This window comes from Limanda limanda, chromosome 3 (genome assembly GCF_963576545.1).
Source record: "Limanda limanda chromosome 3, fLimLim1.1, whole genome shotgun sequence".
NCBI classification, from domain to species: domain Eukaryota; kingdom Metazoa; phylum Chordata; class Actinopteri; order Pleuronectiformes; family Pleuronectidae; genus Limanda; species Limanda limanda.
Window position 1 is genome coordinate 32352512 of NC_083638.1, and position 15502 is coordinate 32368013.

Here is a 15502-nt window from a genome sequence, read left to right on the forward strand (position 1 = left end):
CTTCATATCTAGCTACCCAATATTTTGTGAGCATTAATTTCACAGTGCCTCTTTCTGTTGTGGCTGAGCCTTTACAAAGCTAAACAAAGAACAACAGTCCACAAAACACTTCCGGAGTCTCAGGGGTAGACAGCTTTGCAGCCAAATCCAAAATAATCCAAAAGTCTACTGTGACCGCTTCTTCAGAAGTAAAAAAACAACAGAAAAGGTACGACATGCCTCCATACTGCTTGTGTGGTGTCATCAAAGTGTCCAGAAGCCCTGACGTTCATATTCGACTCGAAAACAAGGTCATTTTCACCGTGTTCATACACACAGGCGCACTCAACACAGCCCACACTCCCCCAAGGTGAGAGCTCCTGTGGAGACGTCTGATAGCTTAGCCACTTCCGGTGGACTTTTTGGCTTAAAACACAGTGTTAATCACCTCATTTCTAGTCGAATATGAATGTCGGAGCTTGCGGACACTTGGATGACATCACACAAGCAGTATAGACGCACACGTCACTTTGGCTGAAACTCTGTTTACTCCTGAAAGTCCAGAAGTGTTTTGTGGACTCAAACACCTCACCCAACCCTCCATCGGAATAGTGGTGAGTAGATAATAAGTGAATTTTCCTTTTTATGTGAACTAATCTCGTCTCTGTCACCTCAGATTTTGTTCACCTGCATTACACACACACTACAAATGAAGCACTTACTGTTTCTGTTGTCAAATTAGTGTCCCAAACCAAAACTGATGACAACTCCTTGGCTGCTGTATTGAGATATTACTAGTCACAACGAAGTCTGGAAGTGTTAATGGACTAAATGACAACAGCTGCCCAATGATATTCACAGTATCAAATGTGTATCCACAGTGTTTTAACAGCTTGGGTATCTGTGGTGGAAGATTTTTTTTCTGTTATTCACTCTTGAAATTCTTTGCATGAGATGAGCAGTATTCCAACTTCCCCTTTACTGAATACAGCAGTGATAACTGTGGGCCATATTTGTGCACACACAAGCAGTGCTCAAAGCACTGCTACCCCAACCTCCCGCCTACTCTCTCGATTCACCTACCACCTACTCAACAACCCACGCACACACTCCCAGTATGAGTGCCTGCCCAGCTCCACAGCAGCCTGGTGGAATCAGATCTCCATTGCTTCCCCTGATGCTGGAGGCAGTTACTCCTAGCAGCCCCTGAACACTATTAACAGCCTGGTGTATTGGCCTACGTCTGTCAGCTCAGAGCACAGTGTTTCCATCTGGAGACCAGGGTTATAAGTTCTTGTTAATAAGTTTTGATATTAAAATGAAAATGAGATTTGCCAAGACAATGTTTTAACTCTGTCTCTGGAAAATAATACTCCAAACTATCTTTATCATATCTTAATCTTAATACCATAAAAAACCTCCACATGGCCATTTGTGTACACTGGGTATATGTGTGCCGGTACATTTGATTGACTTGACTCTAAAATGGGAGAATGCTGTTTGTTTTCCATCTTCTGACAATAGTTCTTCAAATTAAAATTTTGTTTGTGATTATGCTGATCAAGGTCCTCTACCAATCACAAATATTTAATTTTAAACCAAACCAAGATTCTTTACTGACTGTGTCTATAATTTTTACGCTTAAATCAAACAAATTCCCAGCCATAGCATCGTCGCATCATAAATCACGTTTATATGATTTGTAATGGTTTAGAGGACACAGAGTGCTGATTGGATCAGAAAATGTTAACGGTTCGATTGAATCACTAAAGCTGCTTTCAGACATGCACTGAACTCTGGATAATCTCCTGACATTCTCTGGTATGTAAAAATGCTAATGTCCTAGAGAGAGCCTGCGGAAATTCTCCTGCTAGAGATACTCTGGCGTGTTCAGTGAAAGCGAGTGGGTGTTCTTTGTTTCTTATGCGACAGACGTGAAATTGAAAGAACTAAAACAAAAAGTAAACAAATATCTCAGGTGGAAAGGAGGTGCCACACATGTAGAAGACACGGACGAAGATGTCAAGGGAGCTTGGTGGTAGAAGAAATGCTAAGAAGATACTAAATTAAAAGCAAACATATTTAAATTATTTCCACTTGGTCCACGTTAATTCAGGTATAAATGCAGATATCTACCAGACCGACTGTAACCTGCAAAAGTTTGGCAAATATACTGATTAATGCTGGCAAATATGCTTTTGTATATTTGCAAGGGGAGAGCAGAAGAAAGAAGGAGGCTTCTCAGACGAATCCAACAGGAAGCCAGACTGGGCCTCAGGATGCTCATCTTACATCCGGGTGCATTTATCTTCCCTGCTTGATATTCAGCACCAAACACACCTGCACCAAGAATACCAGGTTAGTGTGCTAAACTACTAGTGTGACTACTTAAATTGAACATAAAACACATACAAAAAAACAGAAACAATAAATAATACAAACAAAACATTGGAGAATGAAAACAACAAACGCATTTTCCAATATAATTTCATCAAACCTAATGAACAGATGGTTTCGTAAATGGTTTTGTAACCTCACTGGAGAATTGTGAATCCATTCATTGCACACGCTGACAGGATTTCTTACTGACAGACAGTGAGCATGTGCACATAAAATGTGAAAACGTATTAAAGGCAATAATACAAATGACAGTTTGTTGAGCACTTATGATGAATATGGTTTCAGAGCAAATGAAATGGAAGCTCAAGGGTACTCTGGATAATTTCTGGCTCTTTAAAATGCAAATACTGCTTCCACGTTGCATGCTAAAACAGATAATACTTACACAACGGTCAATTCTGTAACACATTCTTTTCACTTGAGAAGGAGGCCAACACTTGCGTGAATGGAGTTGTGTGGGTGGACGGAGCTTGGGAAGGGATTAAGCGATTTGAGGAGACAAATACTGAACAAGGCCTACCAGAACCCCAGCAAGCAAGCTGAAGGCATCAGACTCTGTGAGAGATGAACAGAGCACGCAGGGGCAAAAAAATAAAAACAACACATGTGACAGGAGATGGAAGTGTTGTGAAGTGAGTGTGTTCCATGCACTACACCGCCTGTAGCTCTTAAAATGCTAAAATTAGTGTTACAGATGTTGTTGGAGTGGGAAGGCCACGATAGAACAGGTCTGCAGACTGATACAACTTTCACAACACAAACCTTGAAACGAAATATTTAGCTTCTGCTCAACATACGTTTGTAAAATGTTGTCCGAAACACACACAACCATCCAGCCTGTTACACTGACAAACATCAGCCCAGATTTGATTATATGCATCAGCGACACTGAAAGTCAAACAATCTGTGCTTTAATGTGTTGACATGATCAGCTTGTGTATCTTGAGCTGTGTGCATGCAGCACACTGAACATTAATAAGACTTTGGCACACACTTGCAAACACATGCACTGCTGTTGTTTTCATTCTTGTCGTGTACATGCACAAGAAGTAGGAAATGTGAACAATGCAAACACTAGATGATTATACACAAATGGAAGCTCAGGTTCCTGAGGCCTAATGTCATTACAGTCATAGAGCTGCTAATAATATCGTTAAGCAGAGTGAACGTTTGAGTAGTTGTGTAGTGTTTGCAGAGATCTCCACAGTGTTTTGACAGGAGCACTAAGCCTGGTGTAAACCCATCACACATCCCTGCTGCAGGGACTCTCGACACACGCTGGACTCTCATGCTGACACTTTACTCCCAGTAAAATCAAATTTGGCATTTTTGAAAAGGCCGTCAAACTGCTGCAGTGGTACAGCAAATGAAAGAGCAAAGTCTGTTAGTTTAATGATGCACACAGTGGATGGAGGAGCTTGTGATTCTCAGTGGGAGGAAGTGCTATAACTGGAAACACATGATGTTACTGACCAGCATTACTGGGGTGCAGAGAACGTATGTGAAGGCATCATGCTTTACTTAGCTGTATGAGAGGTTACTGCTGGTTTTAGGCTGAGACATGAATTACACTGAATAATTTAGTTTGACATTGAGAGAAATATACTGTTGTTTATTTTTCAGTACAAGAGAGAGTGAGATGAGGAGACGGATCAGTGTAAAATACATTCAGTTCCATTTAGTTGTTTTCATGTATAATGCCAGATCATTAAATATGTTTTCTCAAAAGACTCTTGAGAGAAAAATATAGAACCCTTTCATTATAATAGAGAGAAACACAACAGTTTGCAAAATAAACACCTGGAGACAAAAGGAAATATGATACAAAAAAACTAACTTTAAACAGTAATCTCAAACAGACCAGACTCAGGGTGGGGAATCTACCGTGGTTGGATTAAGAGAAATGAGGGAGAGAATAGAAAGAGGGGGAGAGAGAAAAGAGATAAAGAGAGGAGAAGCTGTATACATGTTTATACAGTACCTCACACACTACAATTTATCAAGAGATAAAAAAAGCTTAACAAAAATGTATGGTTTCAGTAGAAGCAGATCCAATTATTGGTAAACAGCAGAAGCACACAGTCATTTATCTGAGTGATGTGTGTCTGTACTTAAACAATTGTCTTGTACAATGTAGATGATCACCCACTTGTGAAAACTTCCGTAGGATTATTTCATATTAAGTTTCTCCTAATAGATCTATTGCACCTAAATTGTACACACTGGACCTTTAAAGTCATGATTTGAGCATTTGTCTTTGTGTAAGGAATTTTAGCTCCATATATATATTTTTTATCTCATGTGGTGCACCCCAAGACTCTGTTTTAGGTCCATTATTGTTGAATTAATACTTGTTGCCTCTTGGTCAAAATATTGAGAAACACAACATGAGTTACCACAACTATGCTTATGACACACAATTATGTATGTCCATATCCCTGAATGATCTGAGCCCTATTGACACACTGTCAGAATGCATCAAAGATATTGGCATCTGGATGTCTTTTAACTATTTTACAGCTACCTCTCCTTGCAGAGCCACATCAACAGCATAGTTAAAATTGGATTTTATCATCTAAGGAATATTGCGCTTCTGAGTGGAACCTGTAAAAAGTATCTGGATAAGCTGCAGTGACAACAGAATGCAGCTGCTAGAGTTTTAAGAAGACAACGGATATATGACCATATAACACCTGTGCTGAAGTCATTACCCTGGCTTCCACTGAATTTTAGAATTGATTAAAAAATTATTTTTATTTGATTATAAAATTGTGATTGGTCATTTTTAAGGCCCTACATGCTCTGGCACCTCAATATCTTACTGACATGCTTGTTAGCTATGAACCACTTCAATCATCTGAAGAAGCTCATCTGGCTGTTCCCATAGACCCCGGGTCTCAAAAAAAAGTGGTGAAAGTGCCTTTAGCTTTTATGCTCTATGCCGCTGGAACATTCTACCATATCATGTCAGGTGTGCTCCTAAACTACAATAACCCAATCCTCCTATTGTTTGGGTCTTGCTGACAACTTCTTTTAATTTAATTAATTCAATTGACATATATACACTCCTGATCAAAATCTTAAGACTAGTTAAAAAATTGCAGGAATTTGCATTTTGCACTGTTGAATCTTAGGAAGCTTCTAAGTAGAGTTTCAAAATGCAAAAAGAAGAAATGGGAACAAGAGCCCAAAAGTTGTGAGCAGGCAATTTATTGAAAACAACAATTTAACTGAAGTAGGCTGTTCATCAGCTGATCAAAAGTTTAAGACCACAGCTAAAAAAAAAACAAAAACCTCCTAAAACAGAAATTAAAGTGTCAAAAACTGACTCAGTAATGAGTAGCTCCACCATTATTGTTAATCACTTCAAAAATTTGTTTTGGCATGCTTGATGCAAGTGTTTCCAAAAGGCTAGTGCGAATGTTGCGCCAAGTGGTGAAGATGGCTTCACGAAGGGCATCCACTGTCTGGAACTGAAGTCCATTTTTGTAAACTTCCCTTGCCATCCATCCCCAAACGTTCTCAATTGGATTAAGATCAGGGGAACACGCAGGATGGTCCAAAAGAGTGATGTTATTCTCCTGGAAAAAAGTCTTGGTCAGACGGGCATTGTGAATTGGAGCGTTGTCGAGCTGAAAAACCCAGTCGTTACCACACAGACGAGGGCCCTCAGTCATGAGGGATGCCCGCTGCAACATCTCCACATAGCCAGCTGCTGTTTGACGCCCCTGCACAACCTGGAGCTCCATTGTTCCATTGAAGGAAAAAGCACCCCAGATCATGATGGCGCCCCCTCCACTGTGCCGCGTAGAAAACATCTCAGGTGGCATCTCCTTGTCATGCCAGTAACGTTGGAAGCCATCAGGAACCTCAAGGTTACATTTTTTCTCGTCAGAGAATAAAACTTTCTTCCACCTTTGAATGTCCCATGTTTGGTGCTCCCTTGCAAAGTCTAAACGGGCAATTTTGTGGCGTTGAAGGAGACGTGGCCTTTGAAGACGTTTCTTGTTTTTGAAGCCCTTCCTTCGCAGATGCCGTCTGATGGTTATTGGGCTGCAGTCAGCATCAGTAATGGCCTTAATTTGGGACGAGGATCGTCCCGTGTCTTGACGGACAGCCATTCGGATCCTCCGGCTCAGCGCCGGTGAGATTTTTTTGGGTCTACCACTTGATTTTTTGGTTCCATAACCCTGAGGATCTTTTAAGAAATGCAAAATGACTGTGTCACTGCGTCCAACCTCAGCAGTGATGGCACGTTGTGAGAGGCCTTGTTTATGCAGTTCAACAATCCTACCACGTTCAAAGACGGTGAGCTTTTTTGCCTTTGCCATCAAGAGATCTTCACAGTGTGATTACTTGACAGGAAATGACATGGAATCCAAATTTTTGCACAGATTTTGGCTTTTAAAGGCTGTGGTCTTAAACTTTTGATCAGCTGATGAACAGCCTATTTGAGTTAAATTGTTGTTTTCAATAAATTGCCTGCTCACAACTTTTGGGCTCTTGTTCCCATTTCTTCTTTTTGCATTTTGAAGCTCTACTTAGAACCTTCCTAAGATCCAACAGTGCAAAATGCAAATTCAGGCAATTTTTTAACTGGTCTTAAGATTTTGATCAGGAGTGTATATATATATATATAAAAATTCCAACCCAATCCTCCTATTATTTTATATCTTACTTTTTCATTCACATGGTTTAGTGGCTGATACTTCTGTGGTAGCTCACAATGTGTGCATTGTGCTTCTACCTGGAATGACGTGCTATATAGATACAAATGTTCTTGCTTTGCACACACACACACACACACACACACACACACACACACACACACACACACACACACACACACACACACACACACACACACACACACACACACACACACACACAGTGTATCCTCTTATTCTAATCAGAAGTCGCACGACTATTGTCGGCAGCTTTTATGAAAATAACTTATTTTACAGTCCATTACCTTTGAGTCCTGGACTTGTTCTGCAGCACATCATGTCTGCTGCCACATAATGGAAACTGTTGCCACCGCCGAGGTTGTGTTTTTCTCATTTCTCCTCATTGTTTGGTTTGGGAACAAAACACAGTGTGAAACACTTTCTCCTGGATTTCCAGGTGAATCAAGAACAGCACTGTGTTACATGGAGCAGAAACACAGTGTCAGGAGGCTGTTTTAGTGAAAACTGATCCACTCTCAGGCTGTTTGGAAAGACTCCAGTTCGCCGACAGGCTGGGGTCTTCAGAGAGTGTGGGCGGGCTGGCCGAGCAGAGTTTGGCACAGTCAGTTCAGCCCTGACAGGGTTTTTTTGTGAGAGAATATACAGTGTGTGTGTGCGTGAGTGAGAGCATGTGTCTAAAAAGCTTCACACACACACACACACACACACACACACACACACACACACACTTTCACGAACTGAAAGGGTATGTGCAGGTTTCATGCTTTTTTAGAACCTATTTGATGCAACCTGGAGTTTCAGGAAAATACAAAGAGACAATGTCACTTTTGAAAACGGACACAACACAAATAAAAGGTTGAGTTCATCATCCATATCCACACCCTTGCTCAGTTCATTACTCTCAGGAGTTTTGCTGCTATGTAGATCCTGTAGCAGCTTTGACAAATAGCTTTGGGTTGATAAATGTTATCAAACTGTAGATAGATACTGCTGTGACTCATGTGACTCATTTAATTATTTATGATGCTTCGCTACCGTATCACCACATCATGTTATACACATTCAAAATATACAAAGTGAATCCTGCTCAATCAGTCCTATCCTGTTGGCTTACACTAAGGATAGGTGAGCAGCATAGTTTCACAACTTTCTTTAGCAAAGTTGCCGTAATTGTTTGCCATTTCATTCCTGCTTCAATGATGATAATCAACACAATTATCACAATAAGTTTAGTACAAAAATAATTGTAGTTTTTCAGCTGTTCAAAGCATACAGCTTCAGATTTTTGTTTTACTTCTATTCAAACACCCTGATGTCATACTGCCTGTAAGGTCACCCAAGAAACTCCCACCACTCAGTTCATTCACTCAGTACACTGTTCAGCTCTTAATGGTTTATCATGTTTAAAGTTTCAAAAGGTTGGATTACATCAGTGGTGTGTGGAGTGGATTGAATAACAATCAGCTGAAATGTTACTTATTTTACATGCAGATATCTAACTCACTGCACATACATGAATAAACCTGGATTTAATTGTTAAAAAATGCGCAATATGGGAATTTCTATTTAGATAGGTTTCTTCAGACTTGTTGGGTACTTAGATAGCCTGCATATGGAAGAGATGAGGGGGGGGGGGGGTTCAGGATAAACCACATGGCTGTGCAACAAGCTGATAATTTCTCCGATGGAAGAAGTCCACCACCCCAATCCAAAACTATTAAAACATAGATGCATAGAAAACAAAAGTGGTGGTGCACAGCGTGGCTGTCTGCTTTTTTCATTACTGTCCATTAGACCAACTTTGAGACATTTTCAGTCTCTCTGCTGTGTCTCCAGTTTCATTTCCTGCAGACTGAAGCCAGTGGAACAGAGGCTGTCCTCCCACATTGAGCAGCATTTGGATCTCTAGTCTGAAGAGCTGCACTGCTGAAGTGCAGACACGCACGCACACACACACACACACACACACACACACACACACACACACACACACACACACACACACACACACACACGCACATACGCATGCACACACTTAACCCAGTTTTCTAAATAGGGACTTCTATGTAGAGGACTATATAGTGAGCTCATAGGCATAAGAAAAATAATCTAAGGATATAACTCCGAGGATTTCCTCATCGCCGGTATTTACGTCCTTGTAGCAGGGTAAAGACGTATAACAATAGAAATGTTGGTCGGTGGAAAATCCGGCAGTAAATAAAACAAAATATATTTTTCAATGGTTGAACGACCATCTTTAAATGTAGAAACAAAATAGTTTGACGCCGTTTGTGTTGCTCTGCTTGTATTTACGTTAGTATGACAGGTCGGACTGTTCATGCTGCCCTCTCTCCTCTCGTCTCTCTGTCACTAGTGCAATGTATGATGGTATATGTTGCTTGGTTACTGACCATCAGTTGTACACTACATTTAATGATGCATTGTGGGAAACAAAATAGGGTATATAAAAATTGATTTAGCATTCGGACAGCACTACAAAATGGCAAATCCACTATACAGTGCAATATATAGTGATTGGTGAGTGATTTCAAAAGCAGCCTTACATGAACTCCCTATAGATTTACCCAGGCCAATACCCACTACCACCCTTTTAGGGGAGACAGTTTCTTTGCCCCAATTGGGCTAGTCATCACCAGTTGACTGGTTTGGTATTTGGTCTGAACACTGACCTTAAGAATAATTGTTTGCCTCAACAGGACTGCGTTTTGTTTCCCCATTAGGACAGATGGCCCTGAAAGTGAATGCATGTACAGCAGCAAATAAATGAACATCAGCTGGCGTCACCCAGGTGTATCACATCAACTGCTATTACAGAGCCAGCCCCCTCCCCCTTGTGATGTCAGCTGTGGAAGCTGTGATGCTCCTTTTTTCGGTTACATTCTTAATTAATCATCATCAAGCAGAACAGATGCTCAACACAGTTCACCCCAGATTACCTAATACAGTTTATCATCAATGCCATTGTTAATTAGGTATAATTAGATAAATATACAATTCTGCTGCCTATTTCATACAGTCTGATTGTTTCCAGTAGTTAGAAATTGCACGACAAGTATATTTGTGACCCTCGTTTGAACCATTCTTACTCATACGTTGCAACAATAGGACATTTATGAAGAGAGACATTTCTCACCCTCACTATAAAATGAAATGAGATGGGCTTCCTATTATGAGCAGCTCACTGTTGTCCAGCCACTCTTTAAACACTAGGTTTGATCCTTCCATCCTAGCAATTATCTTTCCATTTCTAAAGTGTCATCTTTAAAGTTGTTCATAAAATAGTTTTTCGTCCCTACAAAACATTGAAACACTTTTCCATTTATATGTTAAAAACTTTTTCTACGAATCAATGTTCAGTGTTACGTGGCATCTATTGCACTTCTGTCCGTCCTGGGAGAGGGTTCCATTACATGTGGCTCTCTCTAAGGTTTCTACGTTCTTTTTAACCTGTTAAAGGGTTTTTAGTAGTTTTTCCTTACTCTTGTTGAGGGTTAAGGGCAGAGGTTGCCACACCTTGTTGAGCCCTATGAGACAAATTGTGATTTGTTATTATGGGCTATACAAATAAATGTGATTGATAATTGATTGACAAAAATGTTTGAAATCAGGATATTGCAGCTGTAGAGGAAACCAGTGTTTCTGCCAAAATTACATAAAAATAACTTAAAATTACATTTTGATTCATTCTGACAGTTGCTTCATGACCAAAGTGCAGCGTTTGTCCCTTTTGATCATGTGTTCTTTTAAACAGACTGAGGCATTGGATGGGCATTTCTGGAACTGCATTAAACTGGTTTTCACCATAATAAGTCTATGTGGCAGTTGACCATGCTACGGGGCTCTCACCACAGCAGCCAGAAACAAACCATTCAGGATTTAGCACCGTTTATTAAGTCCAAACACACACTGGAACAAACATAAACAAACTTCAAATTAAAGGGACTAGCTCAGCGCTATTGTTTCTCCTGTGCTTGTTCTTCTGTGTTCTATGTGTCTCCCGTCCTGAGTGTCTGAGAGTGTCTGAGTCTCCGAGTGTTCTTGTGTGTCTGAGTATTCCGTGAGGCCCCACAGTTGTTGCCTTTTAAGTCCAATAGGAGGTTCTGTGTCTCTATTAATATTTCCCTGTCATCTCTCTTCAATGTAAAGTGTGGTGTGCCTCAAGGGTTTATTCCAGGCCTAATTCTTCTTTTCACTTATCACTTTCCTGGGTGATATCATCCATAGACACTGTATTTCTTTTCATTGTTTTGCAGATGACACACAGCTGCACATCCCTCTCAAGTCCACTAACCTCAGTATGCTAAGGTCTTTACAGGATTGCCTGGCTGACTCTTTAAGCTACATCCTAATTAACAAGAAGTCCTTGTTATATGGCCTCAGTATATCACCAAACTAATACTGCTAAATGATGATTAATGTCAGTGTCGATTAGATAAAAGTTTTTTGCAAACAAAACCTCGTAACATCAAAATTGTTATCAAAATTGTTATCCAAAGTTAATTATAACACGTTTGCAGTGCATGTTCTATTGTAATTGTTGTGTATGCAAAAGTCTGAGGTGATTGTGGCTAAATAAATCAGTTTCAACTTCCAAAACAGCATGATCTCACAAGATTCCATATAAGGCACAGCACATTCAGGACAATTCGCACAGTTTTGAGCTTTTCTTGTGTCTAATGGCATTTCGGTCAAGTTGGAGGTGAAATATGAAGCGTATTTCATGTGTGAAATCACTAATGAAAAGCAAAAAAATACAAAGTAATACTGTGCAAAATGAAATGTAACTGTTATTCATAGCAGGCTGTCCAAAATAACTCTGATTTGTCCAGATGTTTCTTTGTATGCTTAAGACGTTTACTTTTGTGATGAGGTCCCAGCTAATGGTTCATTCTGATGACTCTGTCAGACCCTCTTTATGCACCACATCTGCAAAGTGAAACAGTGCACCACCACTAATGTGCCAGATAAACCTTCCTGCAGCTCCTCTGCAGTCAGATGAGGCATTTACTTTGTCTTTCTGCCCGGCAGATGTTGTTCTTGTCCAGGCTTGCACAGTTCTCCCTAACTGCCATTTCTTATTATATTTTTGAAGTCAGACAATTGAACAACTCTGGCTAATCTAATGACAAGAACTTCTTAACTAATGAATGAATTATAAGTAAAGGGTCTCAACAATCACAGTTCTTTTTTTCAGTTGTTCATGAATTAAAAGGTAAAAGTCCATTGGCATTTGACTGAACATATATTTTAATTTGCTTCAGGGTTTGTATTTACTCTTTTTCTCTCCCAAAATCAATAAAATATTAAAACAAATTCAGTGGTGCCAAAACATTTGCATACAATTGTGTTTTACTCAAATCCCTATATTTGTCTAACCCTAACCAGGCCACGGTGGAGCAGTAAAACCAGCATCCACACTACCCTGGAGTTTTTGAGTTACCAACAGAGACTTGTGGAAACACTGGTTTCTGAGTTTTCAAAACTATGTTTTCCAAGGGGTTGTTTGAGACTGAATAGGCAGAAACAGCCATGAAAATAAATCCCTGCTCATACTTTTCTCCATTGCTGTTCCTAATTCATAGTATTGTCTCTAAGGACAAATTGACAATCTGCGTCCTGTTTACACTGGCATGCAGTGACCGGTGGTGATGGTTTTCAGATGGGTTATTACCGATGGAGATTACTTTTGGTATGGAGCTAAAATGCTCATCTGGATTGAGATTGTTTTCATTTTTATAATGAAAATGTATTAGTGTGGACGTTTGCCTATATCTGACTAATTTGTTTCTATCTTGTTGATGATTTTTTAACAACCACAGTTGACATTTTAGGCCACTGCTGCTCTAACCCTAATCCCTTACAGTGAAAACAGCTGGTGAAAGTCAGGCTAAACATTTAAAACCTAAGCCGTTCTCAGAGCTTACAACTACAAGCAACAAGATTATACAGACAGTAAACACTGACCCATTAATCTGGCACAAGCAGGCACACCGACTGGGTAACTGACCTCTCGACACACTCCACGCCTCTACAGCCGGAACAAATTGACAGAGAATGAGTGAAGGCAGAGTCAGCTAACACATGAACAGAGAGCCAGCCAAAGCACTGTGAGAAAACCTTTCCTTAACTACATCACTATCCTGGCATCAGTGTGAACCTGTGTGTGTGTGTTTCCATGCTGTGACTGTGCTGACTTGACAGAGTGTAAGGGATCTTGCATTTTGTGTCTGCAGGGACTTGCCAGACAGCTCCTACAGGGAGAGAAAATCAACTCAGCTCTGCAGAACACATCAGCAAAGTATATTGTCTCAGCAGAGCTAGAGAGAGAAACCTCTGGCCGCCCGTTGAATGAGAACAATAGATAAACAGACAGAAACGACTAAACCTGGCATATGGATAGCAGGAAGATCTGTTACCCCAATCAGTGTGGAGCTTTCAGGGGCTTCACACACACACACACACACACACACACACACACACACACACACACACACACACACACACACACACACACACATTGATCATTGTTGGAACAATGACTGGTAATTAAGGTGGAGGACATGACAGCTCCCAGCAAAAGCAAAACATCTTGATCGCCACCTGATGGCTGGCTGCAGTATAGATTAAAGGCCCTGCCCTCCATGTTGCATTAAAGACCAACATCCGAATCAGATTTTTTACCTCATTTTAGTTGGTTCTTATCCCCCTTGTTTGGTTATAATTAATAATCTGATATAGAAACATTCAAAAAGTCAAGATCAACTGAGACTGAGATTACTGTCAGCTATACACAAAGGTCAGAAATAAGAATACCACTGGATGAGCAGAATATAGTTTCTTCCAGGGTTTCTGTTACACACACACACACACACACACACACACAAAATCAATAACTGTGTGCCACCCTGAACTGGCAACTCCAACTCTAATAACAGTCTCTCTGCTTTGTCCTGATAATGGGAAGGGTGGGGAGGGGAGAAGAATGATGTAATGGCGTAGCCCAGTGCAGCTCACAGGAAACAAAGGCAATCAATTTAAGAGCAGTGGCCTCCAGCCAGACCTCGCCGAAACTCATCTCTCTGAACACATATGAGCAGCCACTGCTGCGCATTCACTACAATAACCTGCTTCACTGTGTTGTTCTATACTGTTTGCATCCTGCCAGGGTAAATTCTTATTGGTACTGCCCATGCTGATTCTACAAAATACTGAGGAAACCCTATGTGTTGTAAAGGGGAATGACACAAAGATTTTTTCAACATTTTATAGCAGAATTTTGATATCGAGCATCGGCAGTTTCCTGAAGACTTAAACAAATATAATATATATATATATAATATAAATATACCTATTTAAATCAATGGTATTATATCATGGCACCCACTGTAACAAAATGTTTTAAAGCTTATAAAACAGGGGACACACAGTCCCAAACAGTGACTTCTAGTCCAGTATTTTAACACAAATTGTTTAATGGATTCAAACAAAAAATATTTGATTTCCAGCTTAAAGTAAACTGGGGCTGGTCAGGAAGGAGAAATGATTATAGGATTTTTTTCATTTTTCAATTTAATTAAGAATCATTTCTGTCTTCCGTCACAGTTTTTTATAATGAGCAACAGCAGTATCAGACAAGATTGAAATGAAAAGTGTGAGCTGAAAGTTGCTTTGGTGCTGGCAGCATAGTAATTGATGCTGTCCAAGAGAAAATTAGGTTGAATGGCATGATGTAGTTTCTAAATGATGTTGTAGGCCTTTTTCACAGCGAAAATTCATATTTTCCAAATTAAAAAGACGCAGGGTCTGTGTAATGAAATATAAAAAAAGTCTGGTTGTCCAAAAAAATGTAGACAACTTGACTAACGCAAATCTTGAAGATTTTGCAGAGGGTAAATGTAGCTCTTCAATTATGCATGATAGTAACTGACTCCATGATGCAATACAAGCCCGTCCCACCCAGTGCATTAACCGAGGTCTCACAGGAGGAGCTCACCAACCATTAGCAGTAAGTGGACATGTAGGGTGGGGGCTATCGACGGTCACCACTGTCAGTGTATGCCTGCAGACAACAGGATAAGGCTATTTGCAGGCTTTTTGAGTGTCACACATGAACACAGACAGTGATGTGGTGTTTGATTGCATTAGTGTAGAAATGGAGGACTGGAGAGGCTATGAAACCATTGACCTCTCCTGACTTGTCAGCACATATTCTACTGCTACTGTATCAGACCACAATACATTAACATGGATTGATATTTACATGTTTGAGTTTTCATTTGCTATCACCATCATTTTCTTTTAATATCGGTGATACTTATGTAATTGTATACTTGATTGAAATAGTCCACTGTCATTTCTACAACTGTGATGTTGTGGTGATATGACCCTGGTGTTCACAATGACATCATCTCAAA